The 15,058-nt window shown below is 42.3% G+C and overlaps 1 pseudogene; it reads left to right on the top strand.

The window, feature by feature from the left end:
- Positions 1-15,058, top strand: part of LOC122899144 — a 28,354-nt pseudogene that overhangs the window by 3,442 nt on the left and 9,854 nt on the right.

Here is a 15,058-nt window from a genome sequence, read left to right as displayed (position 1 = left end):
CTCAGGTTATGATCCCAGAGTCCTGGGATCGAGTCCCGCATCGGGCTCTCTGCTCAGAGGGGAGCCTGCTTCCTCCTCTCTTTCTCTGCCTGCCTCTCTGCCTGCTTGTGATCTCTCTCTGTCAAATAAATCAATAAAAATCTTAAAAAAAAAAAAAAAGAAAAAAGAAAGAAAGAAATTCAGCCATGTACACATACAATCTAACCCCTTCCTTAGCCAACAGTTTATCAGCAGAAAAAGGGCACAGTCCCAGGACACCCAGTAGAGGGCACCACACACCAAATATAGTCAAGGTTTGACAACAGAAACAGAGCACGTGTCTATCTAGTTCCTGCTGGTCTAAGTGTTCTAAAGGGACATGGGGTAGAGAATATTCCTGGGAGCCTCTTTGAAAGTACCCGAATTTCTATTTTGGGTCAATTGTGGTTATAAATCCCCCTGTTTGCCTCATTTCAGTAGATTTTGTTTTTAGAGATGATCTTTTAAGGCACAGAACAGTGGAAAATGCTTATTATAATGGCAAACTTGAAAAACAAGATGCAAAAATTTTTATGGAATCTGATAACAGCAATGCCAATAAATTTTTTAATTTTTTAAGATTTTATTTATTTATTTATTTGACAGAGATCACAAGTAGTTGGGGGGGGCAGGCTCCCCACCAAACAGAGAGCCCGACATGGGGCTTGATCCCAGGACCCCAAGATCACAGCCCGAGCCAAAGGCAGAGGCTTAACCCACTGAGCCACCCAGGTATCCCAGCAATGCCAATAATTTTTTTTAAAGACAAAGCATAGAGATAAAACAGAAAGAAAAATGTAAAACATGAACAGTGATTCTTTCTGTGTTCAATTTTTACATACTTACTATTCTATGTTCTCCAAATTTCTTTAGCACCTTTTTTAAAAAAATCATTTATTTATTTATTTATTTATTGAGGGGGAGGCAGAGGGGCAGAGAGAGAGGGAGAGAGATTCTAAACAGACTCTGCACTGAGCACAGAGCGCAATTCGTGGTTTGATCTCATAACCCTGAGATCACAACCTGAGCCAAAACCAAGAGTCGAATACTTACCAACTGAGTCACCTGGGTTCCCCTTTAGCACTTTTATAATGTAAAATATGTATTTGATATAATACAAGATGTAACATCTATTTCAATTAGTTCTCCTTAGCCAAATATTGTATTTCATTTTCCTTGTAGATAAAATTATTGCTGGGGATAAGGGAAGGCACTTTGATTGGCCATTTAAGTCAGTGGTTCTCAAGCCTGGCTCTACTCTAGAATCATCCAGGGCACTTTTAATAAGTGCCAGTACTTAGGCTTCACTTTGGAGAATCTTATTTAATGATATACCTAAAACCATTACCACTGTTGATTTTCAAGATACTTACAAGAGATGCTATTGGAATAAGTTCTCATCTGTTTCCGGAACTTGTACTTATTGAGAAGATGTCAAGTTTAGAGATGGAACTTTAGAGATTGAATAGCCACACATTAACCAATCGATCCATGTGTAGGAAATGGTGTAACAACTACATCTGAATTGGGCTGGTACAGACACTTGTACATCCCAGAGCTCTAAAAGCTGGCTTGGTTCCAGTATTCCCTATAACTACCCTGCAGCCCTTGGGAGGTAATTAACTAATGACAGTAAAGGGCTTTTAAACTGAAACACGTTGTCTAAATGCTAAACACAGGAAACACAGAGGATTTCCACTGACTGCCGATACTTTTCACAGAGACAGTTGATGGATCTTAAAGCCAATTTCTCTTTTGCAACTGAAATCTTCCTAGTCTTTATTTCAAGGGAAACAAGAGGAGGTTTTTTGTTTTGTTTTGCTGTTGTTGTTGTTGTTGTTGTTTTTTAAGGTAATGCCTTTCCTACAAATCAAAGACCTAAGATTACTCTTTTACTTTCTCAGAAGTAAGGTTCCTGCCACAACAAAACCATGGTAGCGTGGTTTCTGTGAATGGCTGCTTGGTTTGGATGACCGAAGGTGGGTTAGCAAAAGGGGTCATACTAGGAGATCTAGTACAAGTCCCGGCACCCCGCTACACATCATCTCTGGTTTTAAAGCAAACGATTTGTGCACAGGGTAACAAATGTAACAGTATAAAAGAACTTCCAATGAAAAGCAACAGCCTTTCCTCTTCTTGCTTAGCTCGGTTCCCCTCTACAGGTGAAAACTCTGGTGTCATCTGGGGTAAGATCATGTGGCGTTTCCTTCCACTGTACTATTACCTCTCTTCTTACATTACCAACTTTAGTGAATATCAATTGATTCCAAGGTTTGAAAATAAGCATGTGTCTCACACTATCCTTCTCTTCCAAATTTCAATAGAAATAATAGCTTTTTATTTCCTCTATTAAAACTAAATTTTCATGTTTTCAAATGAGGACTCAAATTTCTATCTCTTTTAATAGAGTATCTGTGCGTTTCCTCTTCTATGAATGGAAGGTATTGTGGCCCTTCTCATGGCTCCACTTCTCCTCTGCTTCTCATTGTTGTCAGTACCACTTTACCACCAGCAAAACTGTTAATATTTACCTTCTGTACTGCAACCACAAACTATTCTTTTTTACTTTGTCTACAGATTGACTTTAGACGTTAAAAGCCTAGGGGCGCCTTGGTGGCTCAGTCAATTAAGTGTCTGTCTTCAGCTCAGGTCATGATCCGAGGGTCCTGGGATTGAGCCTAGCATTGGGTTCCTTGCTCAGTGGGGAGGCCTGCTGCTCCTCCTGCTTGTGCTCTCTCTCTCTCTATGTCAGATAAATAAATAAAATCTTTGGGGGGGGGGGTAAAAAGACGTTAAAAGCCTATATACTTTCTTCCAAAGAGTACAGTGTGAATGGGGAGCAGGTAACTTTACACTGGAAATACCTGGCAAACACAGCCACAGTCAGGTTATCAAGGTCAATAAGAGTGCTAAGTCAATAAGTCATGTTGATAGTATGTGCTCTTGGTTTGATGTGACAAAAATGACTGACCTTTGTGGTGTTCCCTGCAAAACCCACAACCCCAATCTAATCATAAGGAAAACATTAGACAGATTCCAAATGAGGGACATTCTACAGAATACCTGGCCAGTACTCCTCAGCCTATCAAGGTCATCAGAAACAAGGAGAGCCGGAAAAACTATTATAGCCAAATAGAGCCTGAAGAGACAGGATGACTAAATGCAATAGGAGTAGAAGACACTGGGGAAAAACTAAAGAAATCTGATAAAACATGAACTTCAGTAAATGACAATGTATCAATATCCATTCGTTAATTAAAATAGATGGATAACGGGGCGCCTGGGTGGCTCAGTTGTTTGGACGACTGCCTTCGGCTCAGGTCATGATCCTGGAGTCCCAGGATCGAGTCCCGCATCGGGCTCCCAGCTCCATGGGGAGTCTGCTTCTCTCTCTGACCTTCTCCTCACTCATGCTCTCTCTCACTGTCTCTCTCTCAAATAAATAAATAAAATCTTTAAAAAAAAAAAAACAGATGGATAATACTTGCATAAGATGCCAATAATAGGGACACCTGGGTGGCTCAGGGAGTTGACCCTCTGCCTTTGGCTCAGCTTATGATCTTGAGGTCCTGGGATCAAGCCCTGCGTCAGGCTCTCTGCTCAGCAGGGAGCCTGTTTCCCCCTCTCTCTCTGCCTGCTTCTCTGCCTACTTGTGTTCTCTGTCTGTCAAATAAATCAATAAAAAAAATTTTTTTAAGATGCTAATAATAGGGGAACTCTCTGCTAGCTTTATATCTTTCTGTAAATCTAAAACTGTTTTAAAAGATAAAATTTATCTTTAAAAAAAAGATAAAATTTATTAAAATATAAAATAATGGAAACAAGCCAATATGCTGTATATATTTTATGATCAATGGGAACATTGTTCAACATTAATATACTAGGATGACATTTTCCACGAACCCAGTGTTATAACCCCTGGGTCTCTCAAATTAGGCTATTTCTAGCATCAAGGTCAAATGGATTGCCTTTTCTTACACTCTGTTAACTGCTTATATTCATGCCTAGATGTAGTTTGCGTCATGTGTGGCCTGTGACTTCATTGTTCAGAACTTGCTTTTTCTCAAGTTTCTAATTGCCATTTTACCATGTATATTCTAGCCTGTGGTACTTTCTGCCTAATCCGACCATAATCCTCCCCTTTCGCTTTTTATCTTTCTGACTTTTTTTTTTTTAATCTCCACTCCATTGGCTTCTATCCTTTCCCCTCACACACTTTTCTCCATACCTGTTTATTTTTATTCCAGGGGAGTCTTAGCAGGGAGGTAATGCACATAGGCTCACTCTCCTGTCTTGAAAGAGAAGCTTACTTCACCTTTTGTACAGTTCCATCCTCAGTCCTGATGAAGAGTGAGCTAGCTGAGATTAGGCTTAAAGAAAGGAAAGTAGGGCGCCTGGGTGGCTCAGTGGGTTAAGCCGCTGCCTTCGGCTCAGGTCATGATCTCAGGGTCCTGGGATCGAGTCCCGCATCGGGCTCTCTGCTCAGCAGGGAGCCTGCTTCCTCCTCTCTCTCTGCCTGCCTCTCTGCCTACTTGTGATCTCTCTCTGTCAAATAAATAAATAAAATCTTAAAAAAAAAAAAAGAAAGAGGGAGACGGGGGGTAGGGATATGGACATTGGGGAGGGTATGTGCTTTTGGGTAAATTGGAAGGGGTGGTGAACCATGAGAGACTACGGACTCTGAAAAACAATCTGAGGGGAGTGAAGTGGTGGAGGGGTGGGAGGTTGGGGTACCAGGTGGTGGGTATTATAGAGGGCACGGCTTGCATGGAGCACTGGGTGTGGTGAAAAAATAATGAATACTGTTTTTCTGAAAATAAATAAACTGGAAAAAAAAAAAGAAAGAAAGAAAGAAAGGAAAGTAGCGTCCTCGCAGAGAAAACACCAAATGGATACACTGGTGTTGCAGGGGTGGGGGTGGGGTAACGAGGCCAGGGCTACAGAGCTGGCAAAGTCAAGACTGAGGACAAGGAAAGGATCACTGTCACTGAGCTGGACCACCGAGTCAAGGACATGAAGATCAAGTTCCTAGAGGAGATCTACCTCTTCTTCTTCCTCATCAAGGAATCTGAGATCACTGACTTTTTTCCTGAGAGGATCCCTCGAGGACAGGGTTTTGAAGATGATGCCTGTGCGGAAGCAGCCTTGTGTGGGCCAGTGGACTGGGTTCAAGGCATTTGTTGCCATTGAAGATCACAATAGATACCTCGGGGTGTTAAGTTCTCTGAGGAGGTAGAGAACCCCACTGCCATCCGTGGGGCCATCCATCACCCCCATGCAGTGAGGCTGGGGGAACAAGGGCAACACTGTCCCACACATGGGGGGAACAAGGTTGGCAAGGCCGATGCTGTCCCATACAAGGTGACCTGCTGCTATGTCTCTGTGCTCGTGGACCTTATCCCTGTCCCCAGAGGTGTTGTCTCAGCCCCTGTGACCAAGAAGCTTCTGACAGTGGCCAGTAGTAACAACTGCTACACCCCGGCCAGGGGCTGCATGGCCGCCCTGGGCAACTTGGCTGAGGTCATTTTTATGCCATTTCCAAGACCTACAGCTATCTCACCCCTGACCTCTGGAAAGAGACTGTATGCTCCAAGTCTCCCTATCAGGAATTCACATACCATCTTGTAGAGAACCACACCAGAGTCTGTGCAGAGGACCCTGGCTCCCACTGTGGCCACCACAGTTTTATACAGGAAAAATAAGGTGGGGTGCATGGGTGGCTCAGTCAGTTAAGCATCTGCCTTCAGCTCAGGTCAGGATTCCAGGACCCTGGGACTGAACCCTGCATCGGGCTCCCTACTCAGCAGGGAATCTGCTTGTACCTCTATCCCTCCCCCTTGCTTGTGATCTCTCTCTCTCTCTCTAATAAATAAACCTTAAAAAAAAGAGAAGAAAAGAAAAAGAAAGCGGATTAAAGCCTATTAAAAAGAAAGGAAGGAGAGAAGGAAGGGAGGAAAATATATGGAGTCATACTCTGGCCAATATGCAGTCCTTAAGGAGAAAGCAAGAGTACATTTGATCAATCAATGACCTTCCTACCATCGGATATTCCTAGAAGCACATTATTCTGACCAATCAGTCCCCATACTTGTTTTTAAAGAAACCTATGAGTTAGAAAAGTAAGTTGTTTTAAAAGGAAAGTACCTGGATCTTTTAAAACAGATCCTTATGAAAAGCACAAGCTGCTTTGCATTGTCTTGGATGAAGAAAGTTCAAGCTGTACCAAAGAATTATAGAAGAGAGCCCCAATTGTCAGATGTTGAAAGGCATTCGAAGATCATCTAGCTCTAATCCCAACCTTTGACTTTTCAGATGAGGACAAGGGGGTACTTCTCTAAGGTCACTTAGCTAACAAGTGGAAGCAAGAAGACTAGAAAATGGGTAAGGTCAACCCGAGGAGATTTCTGACCCACATCTCGTGCTGAGTGTTGAAGAGCTCTTTTCCACTCACTTCTCTGCAATTTCCTCCCCTCCAACCACATCCTTGCAGGAACTCTAAAAAGAGGTATGGAGACAAGGGCAGGATGGAGTAGGAGGATAAGACAGCTGTAGCTGGGAAGGGGTCTGTACTGTTTTTTTCCAGGGATCTACTTGCCTGGCTGCGATCAGTGGACAAAATGACTAACTCTGGGAACTCACTCTTCTCCCTGTACTCCCTCTCTTTCTCCAAAACTGCCTGGGAGAGGTAGGTTTGGCTCTAGTTTTTTGACAAAATATGTGCCCCAAACCTGGAAATGAATGATGCTCTTACAGAAGGTAGTAGATGCCCTTTGCACAGAATACCATTCTCCCCAAATTGTTTTATGACCTAAATATTCCCACTGTTACAAATTATTAAGGGAAGAAAGGTCATAATTTTGTGATATTTAGTTCCGTAATTAATGTAAGACAGAGGAATTTTTTCCAAATCCCTTAATTTCTGTGTTGTTTTTTGCTTCAGGAAACTGAAAAGGAGAAAGGAAATGTTCATGGTACGCTTGACTTTATTTAATTTTTAAAGCACAGAGTAACAAGGAAGAGGGACTACTGCATGTCCTATAGTTATCTTCTGCAACTCTGCTTAGACATTTCCCCCCCAGGACAACCGTTAGAATATGTAACTGCAGAGCCTAATAACTGCCATATTCAATCAACAATGCTCATGGTGCTAACATGCTCTACCACCCCTCCCAGCCCCATGTTGAAAATGCACCACCCCTTCCCAGAAGTCAGCTCTGTGAGGCACAGAGACCTCACGACTACATGGCTCCACTAATTTGCATTATTTTTTTCTGAAAATGCAGAAGGACAGCTGTGACTCAGCAAAATTTCTTATTTATGAGAGACAGCCTTCGTCTCCCTTAGCAACTTCTCTCTAGCCTTCCAGAGTCTTGTTCTTTGAGCTCTACCTTGTCAGAGAGTTAGAAGGTTCAATACCAGAATCTTTGAATGTTTTACTTAAGAATAGTGGCAAGTGTGAGTTTAAAAATGAAGTCTCTACATTAGAAAAATTCTTTTTGCAGTTGAAATGAAATATTCAAAAATCTCAAAAAAGTTCACCTTTAAAATCAAATGCCTAAATAAGAGTGAGGAGGCAGCCCTATAAATGCTTTTTAAAAATAAGTGCTCGCTTCGGCAGCACATATACTAAAAATAAAAATATATGGTTGGGATGTAATGGCTGGTTATTATTGGCCTATAAATAGCATCAAACATGCTATTAATAAGGATTAAATATTGGTGTTAAAATATATTGGGGGACATGTTGGGAGACTGGGGGAAATCAGAATACAGATTGGGTAGTAAATAATCTTAGAGTACAACAATTGAGTTACACCGCTAAGTTACGATCTACACATAATGCATCTCTTTCAATGCACCAAAGAAAACTCATAGAATGAGTAAAGGGCGGGTGGTAATTAAAGCACACAGGCACAGGGACACTGGGTGGTACGGTTAAGCTTCGGACTCTTGGTCTCAGCTCAGCTCCTGGTATCAGGGTGGTGGGATCGTCCCCTGAGTCAGGCTCTGTGCTCAGTGCAGAGTCTGCTTAAGCCTCTCTCTTCCACTGCCCCTCTCGCCCTCTCTGAAATAAATAAGTTATTAAAAAAAATAAAGCAGGGGCGCCTGGGTGGCTCAGTGGGTTAAGCCGCTGCCTTCGGCTCAGGTCATGATCTCAGGGTCCTGGGATCGAGTCCCGCATCGGGCTCTCTGCTCAGCAGGGAGCCTGCTTCCCTCTCTCTCCCTCTGCCCGCCTCTTTGTCTACTTGTGATTTCTCTCTGTCAAATAAATAAATAAAATCTTTAAAAAAAAAAAAAAGCATAAGGGGGCCTGGGTGGCTCAGTCAGTTAAAAAAATAAAACATATAGACACATCTATAGCTGGAGTTTCGATCCTAGCTCTCCGTTCAGTTCAGTGAACTTGAAAAGTTTCTTTATAAAGTGGAAATAACACCACCAACAACAAAAGTGGAAATAAGAATGGTGACCCATTCTTAGGGTCATTGTTGTAAGAACTAAATGAAAGAATCCATTGAGCACATACTGCCTGATAGTAGTAAGCACTTGATACAGGCTTTCATTATAACTCTTGACAGACTTTTATAGAGTGCTCATTTAGAGAAAAGGTATTCTGTTATAAATGGTCAGAAGAGATCTGATGTATTCTTTTTTCTCTATATTTCCCAATTAAGTTTCTTTAAAAGGGGGAAGGGGCTTAAGATGACTTTCAGAGTCACTGCATGAGGACACATAAGTATAGTGAATTCTGTTAGCCAAGGCAATAAAGAAAAGGGATGCTTCGTTTAATCCAATACTCTAATTAACACACAGTTGACACTTACCAAGGAATTGAAATATTTTATGCGCTTGGTACAAAAACGGCACTAACCACTATTTTTTTTTTTTTTAAAGATTTTATTTATTTATTTGACAGAGAAAGATCACAAGTAGGCAGAGAGGCAGGCAGAGAGAGAGAGAGGAGGAGGAAGCAGGCTCCCCGCTGAGCAGAGAGCCCGATGCGGGACTCGATCCCAGGACCCTGAGATCATGACCCGAGCCGAAGGCAGCGGCTTAACCCACTGAGCCACCCAGGCGCCCGGCACTAACCACTATTTAATCTCATTCTTTTTTGTGGGGTTGTGTTTTTTGTTTGTTTGGGGGTTTTTTTTGACATTTCAAAAAATAATTCATGGACTTTATTAAAATTTCAATATTTTGCTCTTTGGAAAATACTATTAAGAAAAGAAAAACAGCAAGTCACAGATTGGGAGAATATATTTGCAATGCACACATCTGACAAAGGAGATGTATCTAGAATATAACAGACTCCTATAATGCAGTAATAAGAAGACAACCTGATTTTTTAAAAATGGGCAACATATTTCAACATGTGCCTCCTAAAATAAGATATACAAATGGCCAAAAGCTTATGAAAAGATTCTCCACGCCATTCATCACTGGGGAAATAGAAATTAAAGTGATAATGGTGTACTGTTATGCAGCCAATACAATGGCTCTACTTAGAAAGACGAACATGTCAAATATTGAGAAAAACGTAGAGTAGCTGGGACTTGGCCACACAGCTAGTAGGAATGTAAACTGGTGCAAACTACTTTGGAAAACAGTCTGGTGGTTTCTTATAAAGTTCATATACAACAGAAATAAAAATATATGTCTACACAAAGACTTCTACACAAACGTTCATAGCAACTCTATTCATAATGGCCCCAAACTGGATAGAATCCACACTTTCACCAGCAGTTGAATAGAAAAATGGTGGTAAACCCACACAATGGACTAGGACTCAGCAATACTTGGAAATGAACATGAACCACTGAGGCAGCAACTATGTGGATGAATTTCAAAAACATTATGTGAAGTGGAGGAAGACAAACTCAAGGAAGTACACTCTATCTAATTCCACTTACATGAAATTATAGAAAATGTAAACTACTCTATAGTAACAGAAAGCAGACCAACAGTTGCCTGGGGCCAGGAGAGGGGTGACTTCAAGGGGGCAGGAGGAAATTGTGGAGGTGATGGAAACACTGTATCCCTTAGCTGTGATATGGGTTACATGGGTGGATACTTATGTCAAAATTCATGGAAGTGTACACTTCTAATGAGTTTGTTTCATTGTATTAAACTATATTTCAATTAAGTTAACTTTAAAAACAAGCACTAATACAGTTGATTTTTTTAAAAGATTTTATTTATGTATTTATTTGACAGAAAGAGATCACAAGTAGGCAATCAGAGAGAAGAGGGGGGAAGCAGGCTCCCCCCTGAGCAGAGAACCCAATGCAGAGCTCTATCCCAGGACCCCAAGATCATAACCCCAGCTGAAGGCAGAATCTTAACCCACTGAGCCACCCAGGTGTCCCAATATAGTTGATCTTTAAAAAATCATCGGAGGGGCACCTGGGTGGTACAGTTGGTTAGGAATCTGACTCCTGGTTTAGGCTCAGGTCGTGATCTCAGCATCATGAAATCGGGCCTGTGTCAGGGTCTACATCCAGCATAGAGTCTACTTGAGATTCTCTCTCCCTCTCCCTCTGTCTCCCCTGTTTGCTCGCGCTCTCTAAAATAAATAAATATATATATATTTTTAAAGATTTTATTTATTTATTTGACAGAGAGAGAGAGATCACAAGTAGGCAGAGAGGCAGGCAGAGAGAGAGGAAGGGAAGCAGGCCCCCTGCTGAGCAGAGATCCCGATGCGGGACTCGATCCCAGGACCCTGAGATCATGACCTGAGCCGAAGGCAGCGGCTTAACCCACTGAGCCACCCAGGCGCCCAATAAATAAATATTTTTAAAAATTAATCAAAGAACTGCTAAAATGTTATTGCAGAATTAGTTCTAATAGCAATGAATAGGGAGCAACCTAAGTATTCACTAACAGATACAGAGTAAAATCAATTATGGTGGTGGGGTGCCTGGGTGGCTCAGTGGGTTAAGTGTCTACCTTGGGCTCAGGTCATGATCCAAGGATCCTGGGATCATGTCCCACACAGGGCTCCCTGCTCACTGGGGGTTTGCTTCTCTCTCTTCCTTTATGCACTCTCTCTCTCTCTCTCAAGTAAATAAATAAAATCTCTAAAGATATCAATGATGATGATGAATCTGTACTACTTAATGCTGTGAAATCATTAAAAAGATTAAAGGGGTGCCTGGGTGGCTCAGTCAGTTTACCGTCCCACTCTTGATTTCAGTTCAGGTCATGATCTCAGGGTTGTGAGATCAAGCTCTACATCAGGTTCCGTGCTGGGCATGGAGACTGCTTGGGATTCCCCTCCCTCCCCACTCTAAAAAAAAAATTGAAGTAGTTCTACATGTTTAATATAGTTGTTTATGACACATAAAATAAGAAGGTAGTTTACTCAACAGTATGCATAATACAATCTTATTTGCATAAATATATTCTTGATACATGTGTATATTTATATGCATGAAAATTCTCAAGGGACCTATACTAGTCTGTGGAGTGTTTACCTGGGGGATTAACCATGGGTGAGGCATTTACGAAGGGGTTTTCCACTTTCTCATTTTTCAATGTTGAATCTTTACAATAAGCCAGTTTTACATGCATAATCAGCAGAAACAGTAATGATATTTCCATCCGGAAAAATAAAAGGCAGCTGGAGATGGCCAGGAACCTTCCAGGCATCATTAGGAACACCAATCATTTTGTCCTCTCCCAGTGGGGAAATGCTGAATAATGGGGATTTCTAACTAGATAACAATAAGCATGGATTAACTGTATATTGAGAAGGAAAACATTCTGTTCCATTCTTCCACCAACCAGCTAAAGAAAGTGTGTCATTGACTCTGTGGAAGGGAAAATATGATTACCAAATGCAGCAAGGTGGGAGGTTCCCATCCTAATTACTTGACCTATCTTTCCAAGAGGATCAGTCAACATCTTCCAGTCTGGGCAACAAACTAGAGCATCTGTCTCCACCACCCGTTATGACGATACTCTCTGAGGATAAAACTGATAAAGATCAGAGCTCTACAGCACAACTTTCTTCGCAGATCCTTGGAATCTTCTTGAGGAAATGAAAATTTTGACAACCCTAAATGCTCAGAGGAAACATCCAAGATTCCCCTTACATAACAGGCAACGTCAGAGCAATCCCAAGAAATATAGCTCCGTGCGGCATTGTTCTCGGAAAAGACTTTCAAAATACTGTTGCCTACACGTGTCTTCTCAACTCTGCAATTAAATATTCACTTACTGCTTCCCATAGTTTCCCAAGTCTAGACACCATAATTATCATGACAATTTCTCCAATGTCCTAATTAACATAGAACAGAAAGCCCCGGGAGAAGAAAACAAGGACCCCAGGACTTCGATTTGGCAGTCAGATCTGCCAATGCCAATGAGGGAATTAGCCAAATATAGAGGAGAATGATTCATCTCTTTCCTCACTTCCCTATCTCCCCTTGTTTGCCCTTCCTGTATGCTTCTCAGAGGACCATATCCAAACTTTGCTTCCACTTTTCCTGCTCTGCTTTTTAATCTTCCTCCCCCATGAGGCCGGGCCCTGGCCCATCTCAGCCAGCAGAATTCAGTAGATAGTCTGCTGGACCAAGACATTCCAGCTTGCAGTGTGTTTTGGAAAGCTTTGTTTTTATGAATAAATTTTGCATTTTTCCTATATGCTTCAGTACATTTTTATGTGACAGCCTGAATGTGTGCAACCTGAGCCTACTTGAACAGGGCCAAGGTTTCCAATCCAGGAGAGGAGCTCTGCTAAAGAAGGATCTTGGCAGGCGGTTCTCCCCACCCCCACCTTCCCTCCCGTGCTTTAAGGAGGGGTCTGGGGAGCTCAGCATGTAAAGCCACTGGACTTGGCAGGACCACACCCTCATTCAGCTACCTTGGCATGAATCAGGGAGTTCCGGGGGTGCCCAGATGCAGCTCTGGCCAAGGTTAGGACCATTCTTCCTTCATACAAAGGGCTTGAGACTTACTGGCATCTACAGGATGTTTGGTTATGAGCCAGAATTCCCCAGTTCTATGGGCTGAACCTCCCAGCCCTCCTGGGGAACTCACACCCAGTATCATATGACTTCTGCCTATTGACTGTCACCTCTCTCTTTTCAGCTCTGATATTTTTATTTCCTGTTTACTTTATTCCTGGTATTTAAAGAAATTTGGAGAGGTTAGTGGCAAAAAGGGACCATTAGGGGGTGCCTGGCCAGCTCAGTTATTGAAATGTGTGACTCTTGATCTTAGGGGTGTGGGTTGGAGCCCCACATTGTGTGTAGAAATGACTTAAAAATAAAATATTTTTTTAAAAAGGGAGAGGGACCATCAGTAAAGGGGAAGAAAGATAGAAGAGGGTTCTCTAGGGGTACCTGATGGCTCAGTTGGTTAAGTGTTGTCTTCAGCTCAGGTCATGATCCGGGAGTCCTGGAATCAAGTCCCACATCCCTTAGCAGGGAGCCTTCTTCTCCCTCTCTCCCTGACTGCTGCTCCCCCTGCTTGTGTTCTTTCTTTCTCTTTCTCAAGTAAATAAATTTTTAAAATTCCTTTTAAAAGAAGAGTGTTCTCTATTCTCTGTCCATCGTTTTACACACACACACACACACACACAAGTGTGTGCATGTGTGTTTACAAACACACATATACCAAGCACCGAGAGCCTTGTTAGACCCTGAGGACCAGGACTGTGGCCATCAGGACTGGATACCTCTTAACTCAGGGTCACAGGGCATTCCTGTCCACCCCTACCCCCACACTCCTTACATGCTTCCTGTCCTTACATGCTAGATGAAGCCAAAATGGGTCACCATGGCTTGAGATGATCTCTTTCTGATAATAATGTCATGAGTATAATATTTAATAATTTAATAAGCCCTTTCACCTATACGTTAGCCTGCTCAAGTTTCATCACAATCCTGTGAAATAGGTTTCATTTTTATTCCCTATTTATAGAAAAGGAAATCTGAGTGCAAATCTGGTCCAGCAAAGTGGGCATGTGATGACACTGGGATCTGGTCTAAATGCAAGTTCCAGAGATTGTGTTATCTGACACTTGCTTCTAGCATCCACTGCCCTGACGACAGCCCCTCAGATCAGGAAAGTCAGATTAGGCTGATGTCTGTGCATCAGTGATCATTGAGGGGACTAGAGGTAGGCACTAGCCTGAGGCAGCCTGTCCATCAGCTAGCTAATGGCTCATGAAGGTGCCTTGGGCCAAGAGTACTGCCCAAAAGGACAATGTGATTAAGCAAAGTCATTTGGACTAGCTCTTTCCTGGCATTTGGATTGAAGAATTGGTCCATTAATACATAGAGAAAAACAGACCAGACATAGCTTAGAAGAAAGGCAGAAAGATCACAAGAGGGAGAAGATCCATACCATGGGAGAGACAAAGGAAACAGCTGGTCCCTCACACTGCCTCGACCCCTGATCAGCTCTCTGGTTCCAGTTTTCTACCTGTGATAAATTCTCTTTCCCAGATGGGCTCAATATTTCTCTGCTCCTTGGAACCAAGGGAGACTTTCCACTTTCCACCTTGTTGTGTTCTTTGCCTACTCTCCCGAAGCAGTGGCCCCTGCCAGGTACCCAAAAGGAGGAGGAGGGGTTAGGTAAGTGGGTCTCTCAAAGTCCACTGTGAGTGGCGGATGGTCTTATTTCCAGATTCTCTGCTGCTCTCCTCTCCCTCTGCCCACAAGGCAACGATCTGGCCAAGTGAATAAACACAGTTCACTGCAATCTCTCCAGTCCAGCCAGTGAGGCGGACAACACTGAACCCAGGTGGCTGATCTGGCTCTTTGAAGATCAACTTCACAAAGATCAAAACTTATGAATCAGAGAAAGTAATCTACGATAAGGTAAACATGTAGTTTTGATTTACAACTCCGAGGCTGTGTTCCAAGGGGAAGATTCTTATAAACAAAAGGGCAAATTTTGTTTTCAGTAAGAAAATTCTTTTGAAATTATACTGCAGAGCAATGGGATTGCCTTAGAAAATCTGTCTTGTAAGTGACTCCCTGTAACTAAAAGATGTAATATTTGGAGCAAGGGAGATGTCTGAGGAATTTCC

Source organism: Neovison vison, chromosome 2 (assembly GCF_020171115.1).
Source record: "Neovison vison isolate M4711 chromosome 2, ASM_NN_V1, whole genome shotgun sequence".
Taxonomy (NCBI): Eukaryota; Metazoa; Chordata; class Mammalia; order Carnivora; family Mustelidae; genus Neogale; species Neogale vison.
This window is presented reverse-complemented; position numbering and strand designations above follow the sequence as displayed.